The 15,035-nt window shown below is 32.6% G+C and overlaps 1 protein-coding gene across 7 annotated transcripts in view; it reads right to left on the bottom strand.

Annotated features, from left to right (window-relative positions):
• Positions 1-15,035, bottom strand: part of LRFN5 (leucine rich repeat and fibronectin type III domain containing 5) — a 323,828-nt gene that overhangs the window by 168,995 nt on the left and 139,798 nt on the right. For 6 of the 7 annotated variants that reach the window (XR_005216547.1, XM_037834901.1, XM_037834907.1 and 3 more), the window contains one exon: positions 12,045-12,221. The exons of the other annotated variant lie outside the window; for it this stretch is intronic. The gene's annotated coding sequence lies outside the window, so the exon portion shown is untranslated. The remainder of the gene's footprint in view (positions 1-12,044; positions 12,222-15,035) is intronic. 7 annotated transcript variants of the gene reach the window in all.

Below are 15,035 nucleotides of genomic sequence, written 5' to 3'. Positions count from 1 at the left end.
GTACCAAGGAGAGTAGCCCCCAAAGTACCTCAACTGTCTACTTGGAATCAGTTTCCACAATGTAACACAGGAAGAGTGACCCTAAGCATACCCAAGAGTCTTGGTGAGTTGTGTTGAAAGTGTTCAGAGTCTGGGGAGGTCAAAGTGTCTAGAATATGTACAGTATAATATAAGGGATTAGGGAGTGAATAAAGCTACAGAGAGCCACAAATGAGTTCCCCTGAATCCAGCAATGATTTCAATTCCATGATGTCTGGGGATCAATTAAAACTTAACAGTTATGTAAAGAAGCAAGAAAATATGCTTCATCAATAGAAAACCAGGAAAATCTCAATCAATAGAAAAAAATATGCAGAAATAAGAGAGATGATAGCATTAGCAGACAACAATGTTAAAACAGCTATAATAAAGATGTTTCATATACTGAAAAATGAAGAAGAAAACATGAAAATGATGAAGAGAGAAATGGAAGATATATAGAAGACCCAAGTGAAACTTTTGGAGATGAAAAATGCAACATGTATTATGAAAACCATACAAATGGTATTAATAGATTAGACATGGCAGAATAGATGTTTGGTGAATGTGAAGAAATAGCATTAAAACTCTCCAAAATGTTATCCACAAAATAGCTTGCAGGAATTTTGACTAGCATTGCAATGAATTTGTAGATCAAGTTGGAAAGATTTGACATCTTAATACTCGATCTTCCTATCCATGAATATGGAATAGCTCCCCATTTATTGGGATCTTCATTCATTTATCTCATTAGTTTTTTTTAGTTTTCCATATAGATATCGGCACATATTTTGTTAGATTTATAGCTAAATATTTGATTTTTTGGTGCTATTATAAATGGTATTGTGTTTTCAAATTTGAAATTCTAATTGTTAACTGTAGTATATAGGAACATAATTGACATTTGTATTAAGCTTTTATCCCCAGAACTTGTTACAGTCACATATGTTTCATGAGTTTTTTTGTTTGTTTTGTTTTGTTTTGTTTTGTTTCTTGGTTGTTGTTGATTCTTTGGGATTTTCTATAATCATCTTGTATACAAACAAAAACTGTTCTATTTCTTCTTTCCCAAACTATATGATGTTTATTTCCTTTTCCTGTTAATTGCACTGGTTCTTTTCTTAGTTGGTTGGGAGTTTTTATCATGAACGGGTGTTGGATTTTGTCAGATGTTTTCTGTGAATCTACTGATATGATCATATTACTCTTCTTCTTTAGCCAATTGATGTTATGGGTTAAACCAATTGATTTTCAATGTTTGAACCAGCCTTGCATAACTGGAATCAATCCTGCTTGTCATGGTTTGCTGCCAAAAATTCCTGTTGTTTGCTGGAATATAAAAATATAACTAATTTTTGCATATTAACCTTCTATCCAAGGTTTATTTTACTCAATTGGCTTATTAATTATAGTAGATATTTTCTATTTACCAACTCATATAATCTGTGAATAAATTTATTTCTATTTTATCCATGTTTATAGCTTTTGTTTCTTTTTCTTATATCATTGTACCAGTATAGACTACCATTATATTACTGAATAGAAATGGGTCTTAAATGCATCTATATCTTATCCCCATTCTCAAGGGGAAAACTGTGCTTATTTCATGATGAAGGATGATGTTTGCTACAGAATGCCATTGATAACCTTTATCACTTTAAGCACAATACCTTCTCTTCATAGTTTTCTTCACATTTTATTAGGATTGTCTGCCTAATTTTATCAAATGCTTGGATTTATTGAGCTGCTATGTATTTTTTCCTTAATTATATAAAAGTGCTGAATTATACAAATTGATTTTATGATAAACTAAATATCTGCATTCTTTATTTAGATCTAACTTGATGGTAATATATTTTTATTTTTATAGATAGCTGAATTTCTTTTTCTAACATTAGTTAGACATTTTTTCTTCCATGTTCATGAGAAAAATTAGTCTGCAGTTTTTTTCCCATGTTTATTCATTAAAAAATATGCATGTTTTATAAACATTTCTATAAGTATTAAATGTCACAAAAATAAGAACACAACATTTTCCCCTAAAACATTAAATCAAAACAACAACAAAAAACAATCACCAGAAAATGAGAATAAATAGCAGGAGAGCAACGATGATCAAAGAAAAAAACCAGAAGATAAATGCAAGTAATTTTACCAGTAAAATAGTAAAAAATTCTCAAAGGGACTTTAAATTTTTAAAGCTATAAGATAGATGATAAGCCAGTTGCTTCTATTAATTATCTGTGTGACCTCAGATACATTAATAAACTAAACTTTTCTTATTCCCTAATCCTTCAACTGTAAATGAATATACTCAGGCTGTTTTTAAATTCTATTCCATTATGTGAATATCTGCTTATACGATTGTTTTTAAAAAATATTTTTATTTCCTACTTACTTCTAGATTCAGACTAGGAATCAGATTGAGCATGTTACTTCCAGTTGTTGTGAAGCTTTTGTATTTAAATATGCCAAAATCAAGCTTTTGGGAATGGGGGGGGGGGTGAGGAGGTTAGAGTAGGGACATTATTCTGAGATTGGGGATAATTCTAAAAAACTAGATATGATCAAATCTTGAGATTCAACAGTATAATCCTGTCCCCCCACAGGCACCAGTGAATTTCCTTAATGACATTTTAATGCCAGCTGCTACACAAGTTGGGAAGAAAGGCCATCTTAAGGACAGAAACCATGTTCTGGTTTGATGAGTTTCATCATCATTATCCACTAAATGTAAAGATGACTATTGTAATAGAAACTTTTTAACAGCCACAATGAAGAAGATGATGAAAAGGATATTTGTGCTTCTGTATTTTGAAAAGTGTATATAACAAAAATTAATACATACTGTATAACATATTTAAAGCAGATATCAAATATTATTGGCAAAATATGAAAAGAAGACCTTTTAAAGTCAATACAAATATAAGAATGGTCACTATTTCTGTTTGGATCCACTATTGTAATAGAGCTCTTAGACTGTTCAATTAGATAATGAAAAAATAATTTAAGGAAAAATTTAAAAACATATTTTCATAGATACTATGAATACAGTTATATAATTCCAAGAACATCTTCAAACCACTAAAACCCATAAGTGCTCAGCAAAGTTGCTTAAAAGGCATACTGATAAAAACCAAAGACATATCTATATATCAGGCACAATTAAAAAAATGTAATGGCATTTTTAAACACAAAAACACAAAAAGTATAACTTTTCAAGAAATACAAAAGAAAGGCAAGCTGTATGAAGGAAATAAAACTTTATGAAAGGACCTGAAGAAGGTGATGGGCAGATATATGCAATATTAAAAAGGAATAAAATATCTCTCCTCAAATTAAAATAAAAATTGCATATAACCCCAATAAAATTTACAATATGGTGTTTCACCAAACTTGACAGTCTGTTTCCAAAATATAGAAGTATAAAGAATCAAGAACCAACATTAGTGAGGACAATTTTGAAAGAAGAATGGAAGAGTGGATTCATTCATTTTACTATCTACTAAGACATATTAGGAGTATAATAGTCAAATTTTATCACAGTATTTGTGCATGGATAAGAAATAGAACCATGAAATAAAAAGTCTAGAAATACATCCATGCATATGTGAAAACTATATGGCAGAGGTAACATTTCAATTCATTGTGGAAAGGATGGATTATTCAAGAAACAGTATTGGGCAACTGGTTATCTTTATGGAAAAAGTAAAACAGAACTGTACTTGTAATTCAATTTAACTTTCACACTATATAAAAAATATGAAGAGACTTGAAAATATTAAAAGGATGTATAGTAATATATCTTTATTTCATTGCAGTAGAGAATGATAACTTTAGAAAGAAAAATAAAAAAGCACACACAAATGAAACAATTGATAATTTTGACCTCATTAAAATAAAAATATCTTAACTTGATAACCAATTCCTGGGCCAATCCCTTTCCTGGAGTCTCAGGTCCTTCAAGCAAATTCCTCTTTGTAAAAGTATTTACTTTCTTTCCTTAATTGCACTATCCCTTAAAATTAAAGACTGAAGTTCTTAAATATAAAGCAGGCCGATGAAACCAGATGACAATAAAATAATCAAATTAAGGCATCAATACTACATGTGAAATGTTAACCATGTAGTTAGCAATTCACATTTTAAAAGAATCCCTGGTTCACAGGTAGGACCCGGAATGCCCAGACACCCTCACCAAATAAAGAATATTATCAGCTGCCACCATAAAAAGGAATGCTTTATGGCCATTTCTCTGGTACAACCTGAGGCAACAAAACCTCAGTCAAGCCACCAGTATTGTATCTGGAGAGATCCTCTGATGGAAGTGCTGTTTCCCCTGACTAGCTGAGAAAGGGCCAGGTTTCCTTGGGGATCTGCAAGCTGTAGGGACAATGTCACCATTCCCACTATTCTACTTCAGTGTCTTGTGAAAATTTCTTGGAATGGGGAGAAACTCTAACCTACACATTTCCCTCTTCTGCCCTTATGGGTGTCAGGAGGTGGGGCTGCCAATTGTATGTTACCTGTATCTTGTGGATACATGTTTAGGGGGACAAAATCAGATTCCTACCCCAACCCCTGGACCTGGAATATGGTCCTTAGTGAATATAATTCATTATTAAAAGTCAAAAGACCAATCATAGATTAGGGATGATATATATGCAACTCTAGAAACCCATAAGGGATGAAAATGCAAAACACATTTTTTAAAACTAATATAAAATGGTAAGAAAAATTGCACCTAAAAGAATGATTAACAAAGGATTTCACTGAAGAGGAAATCTGAAAGGCCAACTACCACATGCAAAGCTCCTCAATCCTACTAGTATTTAAAAGTAAGTTCAAATTAACACAAAAATAAGAAACCATAAAATCCGTGAATGTTCTACTCTCATTAACACTGTAATTTTTAACAGTCATTCTTTAACTAATCCTAACATAAAATTTTTAGAATCTACTGTTTTATGTCAAGATGTTTACACAAAATACTAAAATAATGTTTCATAATATAACCTTGATAAAATAAAGGCTATTATTTTAAATATGTATAATATATAAATAATACACATTAGATAATAAACTGTATATTATATTTTAATAAGTACATATTTAAGGCCAAGGTCATAACTAAAAAAATGTGTTTTTTGCTGATGAGAGGTTGTATTTCCTCTTCAGTCTTCCCTTTTAGGTAGATAATTCATGCTATGAAAAAGTTTATGCTTTATTTGGCTTTATAAATAATGAATGAATGTTTTCAATTGCAAATTATTCCTATGTTACAATCATTATTGTAGTAGGCATTGAAATAATCTAAGAAGTGCTCATTTGCCTGTAATGGAACTCTCTCTTCAAGACATAAATAAGTAAGTAGGTATTAAAAGGTTATTTGTTTTCCAGATATTAAATAGTATGTTAAGGCTTCAGGGTTTAGCAAAGTAATCCATATTTGCATACAAGTGATCAAAAAGAAAGCAAGATTCTTATTATGGATTTAGAATTGCATGACACCAGAGGAACATTCACTGTAAAAAAAAAAAGTTGCTTAAAAAGCAGCACCAAATCTTCCATCTCAGTTGCCAAATTTAATATGCCAGATCTTTTGTTTAATAAATAAAGGGTGGATGTGATTTTATGTTAGTATTTCAGGTCGTTAAGCAAAACCATTTACTCCTTGAATTTTCCTTGGAGGTCAAAGGTGAGGTTAATTAGATAAATGGGATCAGATCACCACACTGCAAGATCAGTCATCATCTAGCCTCACATATGGATAACCAGGGGGAGTAGAAGAGATGAATGTTTGAAACTAATTTGTACATTACTTCCTGCTTGCCACCATCCCCAGAGGTTTGCTTTATTTCACCCTTCCTTAACTATAAACTCTTCAACACCACTGGGAATCTTAAATGTTCTAAGTATTCAATGCTTCTAGGTCAAAACTGTGTTAAGTATATTTATTAACACTTTTCAAAATCAAATCTCTGAGTTCTCACATGTTATTAACATTCTCAACTAGTGATGTTAAGTTCATGAAGTCCCTGACTTTTTTCACACATCTTTCTATGAAGTTCCAGTTATAAATTTATTGTTTTATTCATAGTTCAATTCATTATTGATATCAAGTTGCTATTTATGATCTATATACAGAGATTCTTCCAGTCTGTGAATTTCTTCTATGGCAAATCATGGATTTTCTCCAAAAGAATTCTTTTACAGACTGCCAAGGTTACCTATGATGTAAGGTTTCCCACATTCTGTTAAATACTGGTGAGAGATGCCTTAGTTTACTGAGAAATCTAAATCTGCCATGTGCAGAAATACCCCATAGTGTAGTCCACACGGTATAAGGCAGCTTAACTCCACAGTCATTGGGAGCAGGTTGTTCATCACAGTAACTGAGATAAACCCTTAGGCTGGTCATACGAATTGGATCATTTTCCACTGGAGTTTCATAGCCAGTGCATTGCAATAAAGATTATTGCCAGGCACCTAAAATGTCAGTTGCCAAGAGTACTCTCCACAGGACATCAATCCCTCCCGGTCCTAAATGTAAAGTAATCATTATCTCCTAATGTGGAGCATTCATTCAGACCTCTTCACAGGACACTTCACAGTAAGAACTATAGTATTAGCAACCCACAGGGCCAGAACTAACAGTAGCTGGAGTGAGCAGAGCCCTTTCTACATCAAGTACTGCTTGCTAAGACATTTTCAGTATTGGTGTTAATACTTAAGGGCTTTGGGGAGGACTGTGCATTACCTCTCTAGTTCCTGAAATTTTTGCCTAAAAGAGACAATGCATCGGCACATTAACAACAATAATCTGATTTAAAATCCATCTTTGAGGCCCAGACAAATGCTACTTCTACTAAGAATGTTACTTGTATGTTATTTCATCTTAGATGAAAGTAACCACTTTTTCCACCAAACTGAAATGACGATTAATAGTTTTTTTCAGCACTATTTTCCCTTATGGTAGTTATTTCTGCATTGTTCTAACGTCCCCTATTAGCTGATATTTTTTAGGCAAAAATTTGAATTGCATTTGTCTGCACCTGCTTCATAACAGCAACCATAAGGTCTTGATCCATTACCTAGCATAAAACAGTGTCCTAATAGTGGGACCCAGACTATGACACGAGAGAATGGCATTACATAAGGGCACTGGAAAAATAGATACCTGCAATTACTGAGCCTACAAATCAACAGAAAAATAGACAGCATAAAAACGCAAAAGTAAACATAAAGGGTTCTAGCTATTAATGCCTAAAAATTCTGCTCCAGTTGATGTCTTTGTAATCTTTTGTTACCAAAAAAGCAAAAGAATGCTCATATTTTAAATAATGATAAAGAGATGCTTCCTATATTTTGCAGCAAATGCCTCAGAATTAACATTTAGATTTAAACATTGAAATTTAACATTTAACATCATCAGTGTAGAGCTAACTAAAATAAGGTCATGTCACACAGGCCATCACTTCTAGAAATAAAGAGGGCTGACTCTTGTCAGGAAAATCACAGTTTCTGGAACTTTATAACAAAAGCCATGACAGTTGTAAGGAAAATCATTCAACTATGTCGCTGAAGAAAGGCATATCAAAAGAGAAAGTTGGCAGAAAGGCAAACTTTAAGCAGCAATTTTCCAGTACCTACATTTCTGGTCCAGAATAATTTTCTCTCACTTGTGCCCCAGTGGAATGACTGTGATTTTTTCAGATTTCATAGAATTTCTGTCTCTTGAAACACATACACATACATACAAAAGCAGATATAAGCTCCATAACTGTGCTTATATGCCTAAAGGATAAAATGACATTGAGCAAAATTGGCATAGATACTGACCTTATAGAGCTTACAGTTGGGAAGCGGGAAAGAAAAAAGCAAAAAACAAACAAACAAAAAAAATCAGTCAGATAACTACAAAAAGAAATATATAATTTAGATGGTGCTATGAGACCATATAATGGGGGATATAACTTGGTCAAGGGGACCAAGGAAGACTTCCTTCAGGAAGTGACTATTGAGGTGAGATACTAGGCAAAAAGTATATGAGGGTGGTGACTTGTACAGGGAGAAATATGGATGTGCAAAGAGACCTTGGTGGGGGGACAAGTCATAGGGAAGAAATACTGAAAGGCCTCTGGGTTTGGAAAGCAGAAAGGGAGAGGGAGCATGATGTAGGATGCAATGGGAAATACAGGCAAATGCTAAACTATGCAGAGTAGTGTTAGCCATGAAAAGGAACTTTGTCTCTCTTCTTAAAACAATGGTCTTTAGAGAGGGAGGGTATGGGCATCTCAATTTTGTATTTTATAAAGCTCTATCTCACTGGAGAATAGACATAACATAAGCATGGCTAGATGTGACCGGATCACTTAGGGGGCTTCTGGATTAGACCAGGGGAGAGATTATGGAGTTGAGACTGAGTAGTGATGAGGAAATGGTGATAAATGGATGAACTCAAGAAACATTTTACAGTAAATCTGACCAGATAAGGTGATGGATTTGTGGAAAGTAGGAGAGAGAGATATGATAATTCCACTTTTTCTGGTAAATGGTGATGGTGTTTAATAAGCTCAAAAACACATATTTGGAGGAATGACCAAGAGCCTAGTTTGAAATTTAATGAATTGAGGCACAAAGGTAATGAGATACAGTATATCAATCTGGAATTTGACAGGTAAGATCTGTAATAAATATATAAATTTGTGAGTCATGATAAATTTTGATTTCTTTGAGAATATTCTATGCTTCCTTCTTTTTTTTTAAATTCAGTTTTATTGAGATGTAGTCACACATCATACAATCATCTGTGGTGTACAATCAACTGTTCACAATACCATCAAATAGTTACATATTCATCACCCCAATCTATTTTTTGAACATTTTACTTATAACAGAAAAGTAAAAATAAGAATAAAAAATAAAAGTAAAAAGAACATCCAAATCATCCCCCCCACCCTATTTTTCATTTAGTTTTTGTCCCCATTTTTCTACTCATCCATCCATACCCAGGATAAAGGGAGTGTGATCCACAAGGCTTTTACAATCACACTGTCACCCCTTGTAAGTACATTGTTATACAATTGTCTTCAAGAGTCAAGGCCGCTGGGTTGCTGTTCAACAGTTTCAGGTATTTACTTCTGGCTATTCCAATACATGAAAACCTTAAAAAGGATTTTCTATGTAGTGTGTAAGAGTGCCCACCAGAGTGACCTCTTGACTCCATTTGGAATCTCTCAGCCACTGAAACTTTGTTTCATTTCGCATACCCCTTTTTGTCAAGATGTTTCACATAATTTAACAGGTTCTCCCCTGGCTCTACCTTTCAAAATTATTCACCCTAATTGATACTCAAATCATGAAATTGCTTCAGCATCCATAGTTAGCATATCACTGTGTCCTACTGATGACTGATTTTCCAGTTGCAGGGTTTTGTGCCTTAACTATGCTGGGAGAATTTCAAGTATACATATATATAGCTATGAAAAAAGTCTAGCTGTTACATGCCCATTAAATTATTTTTATATACACATATGCATATGTATACATTTACCCAGGCATCACACACATACCTTTTCTGTGCAGACATTATTATTTATTTTTCAATTCATCAGTGCTTTTGTTAAAGGAGAAAGTAGGAATGGCAAAAACAGACAGAAGTACTATTTTACTACTCAACATTAAATAAAAATGATCCAATGAGAAAAATAATCACAATCACACCCACCACCTCAGCTATCTTTACCTGACTGCAAATGGCTATTCCATTGCCTCATCATTTTACTATTTCTTCTCCATTCACTATTTCACTCTAAGAAATTTCCCAGTATTCCGTCTTATTTTTTAAAGAGATTTTAATGGCTGTGCTATGAATTTTCAATGAGCTACTTGAAATTTGAGGAACCTAATTAGGAATGTATTTGCTTTCACTTTTTTCAGGGTGATTAATTCTATACATGACTTTCAGCCTAATGTGCCTCCAAAGAAAAAATAGAAATGGAAAGGGAAGTTCTACTTTTACAGATTAATGGACTTGTAATTTAAAAAATTGAATCAAGCATTAACTCAAAAGAGCTGCTTTTGTTATATAAATTATTTCTTTTTAGCCTTCTATTGCCAGGTTAATTAAGTAAATCTTTTGGCACTGATTATAGCTATTAGTAAGTGAAAATGTGTTTAAATTCACTGTCTTGTTTGTATACTTGTATGTCAATAAATATATTTACTTTGCTAAAGCTTTCATAAAGTCAGTTGTTTTTATTTAGAAAAAAGTCTTATCAGTAGAAAACAAAAATTAATGAATTTGCTAATTACTTGTTTAAGTAGGTAAAATCTCTGAGGTTTCTTGCGTGGTTGCCTTAAAAAAAAAAACATAAACTCTAAGTTATTTCTGTCTTCATAGTGTATGAGATCGCCTTGGGCTTAGAAAGGGGGGCCTTTCTTTAAGAAATGTAAAATACAGAAAATCTAGAGCATCTACCTCAACTTACTTCATTTACTAAAAAGCTGAAAGAACAAAGCAAAGAAAGCAATTTTTATGATAAACAAAAAAATCATGTGTGAAAGGAATGCATGGTAATAAAATATACATAGAAAAAACTCTACACAAAAATAATTATCTATAATCTATCTTCTGTACACTCAGACACATTTTATGGTACAGTTGTAGTTATAGCGTATTAACCTTAATATAACCTACATTTATCCCTTCTGTTTATGTGTTCTAAGTATCCTTCCACATTTGTTTGAGCGTACTAGCACCAACATACCACCTGCCTGTTCTTTATTAAATCTCATGTAATTGGTAGCACCAGGATTCAGAAATAAATTCTTAACAGCAGTCTTTATGTTCCTTTAAAGACATACACATTTCTATTGCAGGCATACTGAAAAGTTGTACTATGTTGCAAAATAAAATTAAGATTATTATATATCTCCTATCCATTTCCTTTAAGGAAATTTCAATTTTTAAGCCTCTAGTCACTGAAAAATAGGCAATCTAAGCTATACCAAAGATTTTTCCTTGTAAAAAAATTGCACCTATAACCTTATAATCATTTTCTGTGAGATGACATTGTGATACAGAAATATTTCTAAGCCAGCAAGTGACGCCTATGCCTCAAGAATCCTGGAGGAGAAGAATGAAGAAATGTCTCAAATTTAAATCAAGCAAACTTGATAAGTGGCAAAACAATAGAATCAATAAAAAATCTGAACTTTTCCTGAAAAATTGTTCTTAACTTTCAAATTCTATAAACATAAATAATCTTATAGCTGACATATTTACCTGGCTGGTCAGGAAGTCAGGAAGTCCTGACATAAATTTGTAGTCCACTTTTAACTGTGATCTTGTTTTGAGGTTATATACAGGGCATTATATTACATATTTTGTAGGCTGTTCATGCCCTCTGGTTTCACTTCAATTTCCAACATAAGATCACCCTATTCTTTAGTTTTCCCAGTATGCATATTTACAGACTGTCATAAATTCTCCTTGAATGACACAGAGAACCTGTCATTCAATAAACCAACCAATCAGGAAAAGTGCTGTTTCTAGCACCACCTCATTACCCTCCATAAGGTGTTGGGGGATCCCAGTTGTGGGAAGACCACTCAATTTTCAAGAATCAAAATACAGGAATTTTATTCCATTTGTATAACTCATTAGCCAAGCAATTTTGATCAACATATTTGCTCATTCTGAATAAGTTTCTTCATATACATTGTTATATTAATCTCTTTCCTACCCATGCATCAAGGCTGCAAGTGTAAATTACCATAATGCATGTGAAACTCTCCAAAGAAATAATGAGAAAATCCCATAAGGTAGGTTATCAACAGAAAAAGTGGTAAACTTTGTATTTGTATCTCCAAAAAATATATAGTGACTCAAAAAAGAAACTAAATTAATCAGTGATAACATTGGTCTTAATTTGTACATTAATTTGCAGTTTACCTAGTTAGTGTCCCCCAAGTGTTTTCACACCCACTGGCAGTGATCAAACTGAATATAATCAACTTACTTCTGGAGTCTGAAGAGTTCCTCACTGCAGTGAAGACGTCGGCACTCTGCCTGGCTGCTGCTGAAGATGGGCAGGATGAAAGCATCTCCAAAGCTGATTGTTAGGATGGTGTCAGGAGTAAGGGTGCTCAGCTACTTAAATATCTTCTCACCACCTGGCTGAATGGTTACAGGGACTCTTCAAAGGAGACAAGCACACACAAAAACAGTATATCAAAATGCTTATGAAGAATTCTTAAAAAATAGATTTGTTAACTGTGTGATCCATCTCAAAACAGCTAGTGGATATCACTAAATAGAATTTAAATAGATTTACATAATAAGGTTTTCCAGTGGAATGTGCAATGTGCTCTGATTCCAATTAATGTATCAACATTCTGCTTTTAATTTTTGGTAGGACTTTTCATTTCTCAGAACTGAAGATAGTTTAAGCAATTGCAGGTTACATAGCTCAATTTTCTTCATATTTCAATTAATTCAATATGCAGGCAAATGTTTTACAAATTGTGTAAGTCAACAAATATTCATCATTACCTACCGTGTACTAGGTTCATGAAAGTGGGAAAAAGGAAATGAATGAAGCTGACAAAGTCTTGCCCTCATGTAGCTAATAGTCATATGTCATGTTGTCTGTATTTTCTTCAATAGACACAAACTATCCATTGCAACACATATGTTTATGGTACGAATACACTAACATGGTGTTTGTAGTTTAACTTCATGTCAGAAGGTTGCTGTTTTCTACCTATTTTTGAGGGTTCCACGTCAATGTAGATGATACTTGTCCAGACTTTATGAAATACAATATTTAAGTTTCTTCTCTCAAAGATCCATAAAATATTATCAATTGGTATTCAACCACTAACAGCTTTTGGTGAAGAAATAGGCTGAATTTTTATAAATGTTCTTAATATGAACAAAAGCATGGTAATCTTACTTTGGCTATTATTTATTTTATTGGCAGAAGCAAAAATAAACACTAATAGAATTTCAAAGCATTATAATAAAAAGCAGACTTAAGATGATCAAACAAGAACTTGGGTATGACTAGATTTTTTAGTTTATTAAATTTGCAATTTTCATTTGCAAAGATACATGAATGATTTCATGAATACAAAATTAAAGAGGGTGATAAGATTGTCTTGAGATATCTAATAACCAGCTCTTTATATTTAAAAATGAGTTAAGTTTGTACCTAACAATAATGAAATTACACAGAAATGCTAAAAATCAATGCACAAATTAAAGGTAAAGTTGAATAAATAAAAGTAAATTAGAGTTTATATATTTCAAATTATTTGTATGAATCTACCAGCCCATAGTATCACTTTTTAAAATGTATATTTACTGTAAAAGTAGTATATTTATTATAGAATTATAGAATAATTAGAATGTAGCCCCACACACAGTATGAATGTAAATCATCCATATGTCACCCACCCTGAGATAACTATCATTTGCCTTTTCATGTATTTCCTTCCATGAGCATTTTAAAATATTTTACATTCTTCTGTGCATAATAAAAATACAAGAAATCCAAAAGTAAATCTCCTACCAAAGGCAAGATACCCTCCTCAGAGGGAACCAATTTTATATTTTAGAACATTCAGCGATATTCATTCTACGCATATATAAATATGTGTTTGCATATTTATAGACTTGTATGAATATAGAAGGATACTGCACCTGCTTTTGCCCTGTTCTTTTCATTTAGTATGTCTTGGAAATCATTCCATTTATGTGTTCTATCATCAGACCCATCCATTCTACCGCAAATATCTGTCATATGCAAACAATATGATCTTTTCATAAAATGTCTCCATTGAAAAACATACAAGTTTCCAGGATTTTATTATTACATAAAATTTATAATCAATATGTGTACAAATATACACACACACAACTGAATATTTGCATACCAAATTCCTAGAAGTGAAATGTTCAGGCCTAGAAGCCTCACTGTCTTGAAATTTTGATTATTTTTCCTTCTCTGTAGTATAAGATGTAATGTGAACAAAGAAAAGTAAATTTGAAATTGAAATTATGTTTTATATCAATGCATCTTGGTAGCAAGACATAATTACCCTCAAATTTTATCCTAACCACAAGAGTAGTACTGATCACAAATATTTCAATATATTTATTTTAGTACTGAAAAACACAGTAACTGCTGTAACTCCTACCCAAAGTTCCTTTTATTTATGGCCACATTATTTATTCATAAGAATGAGATTTTCCTTTTTTATAATAACTTGATTAAGTAATCACTACGTGCCAAATGCTATAAAACTTGTATTACCCCATTCCATTATCCCAAGAATCAAATGAGGTAACTATGTATTCTTATATTACTACTAAAAAAGCAAGGATACAGAAAAGTCAGTTAACTTGAGACAAGGTGATACAGCTGACTGGTAAATTTGAGGCTTTCACCTAGGATTTTCTCACTCCCGATCAGTACTTTTATATCTCATGGTATAAGGGATGGTTTCAGAAAGCCATTATAGAAATCTAAAGTAAACCCACATTTTTTTAGTCCTCATATTGCGGTCAGTGCAATGCCCAAGGTAAGAGATATTCAGATTTGGGGTTCAAATAATGTAATTTTCCAGTGTCATCATATAAAGACTTCCTTTTCTTCTCGACAGTATGTTGAAATGCAACACCTTACAAAAAATTCTGATCAACTCACTACTTCCAAGTTGTTGCTTTGTTGGCTTTCTTCCACAGTCTGAGAAAAGTTGGAACCGATATTGTTTTTGTACATGCATACCCAAGAAAAATGCTTCTCCCCTAACAATTATCCTGGATATCAATATTAAACTCTCAAAGAACTCAGAAACTATGGACAAAACTTCACAAGTTATTTAGCATATCATTATTAAAAACTTAAAATCATTACCTCCTCCAGCTCCCAACAACACGTTCTTCCCCTCTAAAATCTTTGCTAAGTATTCATCAGTGTCTGACCATATACATTGATGGGAAGCTC

Source organism: Choloepus didactylus, chromosome 4 (assembly GCF_015220235.1).
Source record: "Choloepus didactylus isolate mChoDid1 chromosome 4, mChoDid1.pri, whole genome shotgun sequence".
NCBI lineage: Eukaryota > Metazoa > Chordata > Mammalia > Pilosa > Megalonychidae > Choloepus > Choloepus didactylus.
This window is presented reverse-complemented; position numbering and strand designations above follow the sequence as displayed.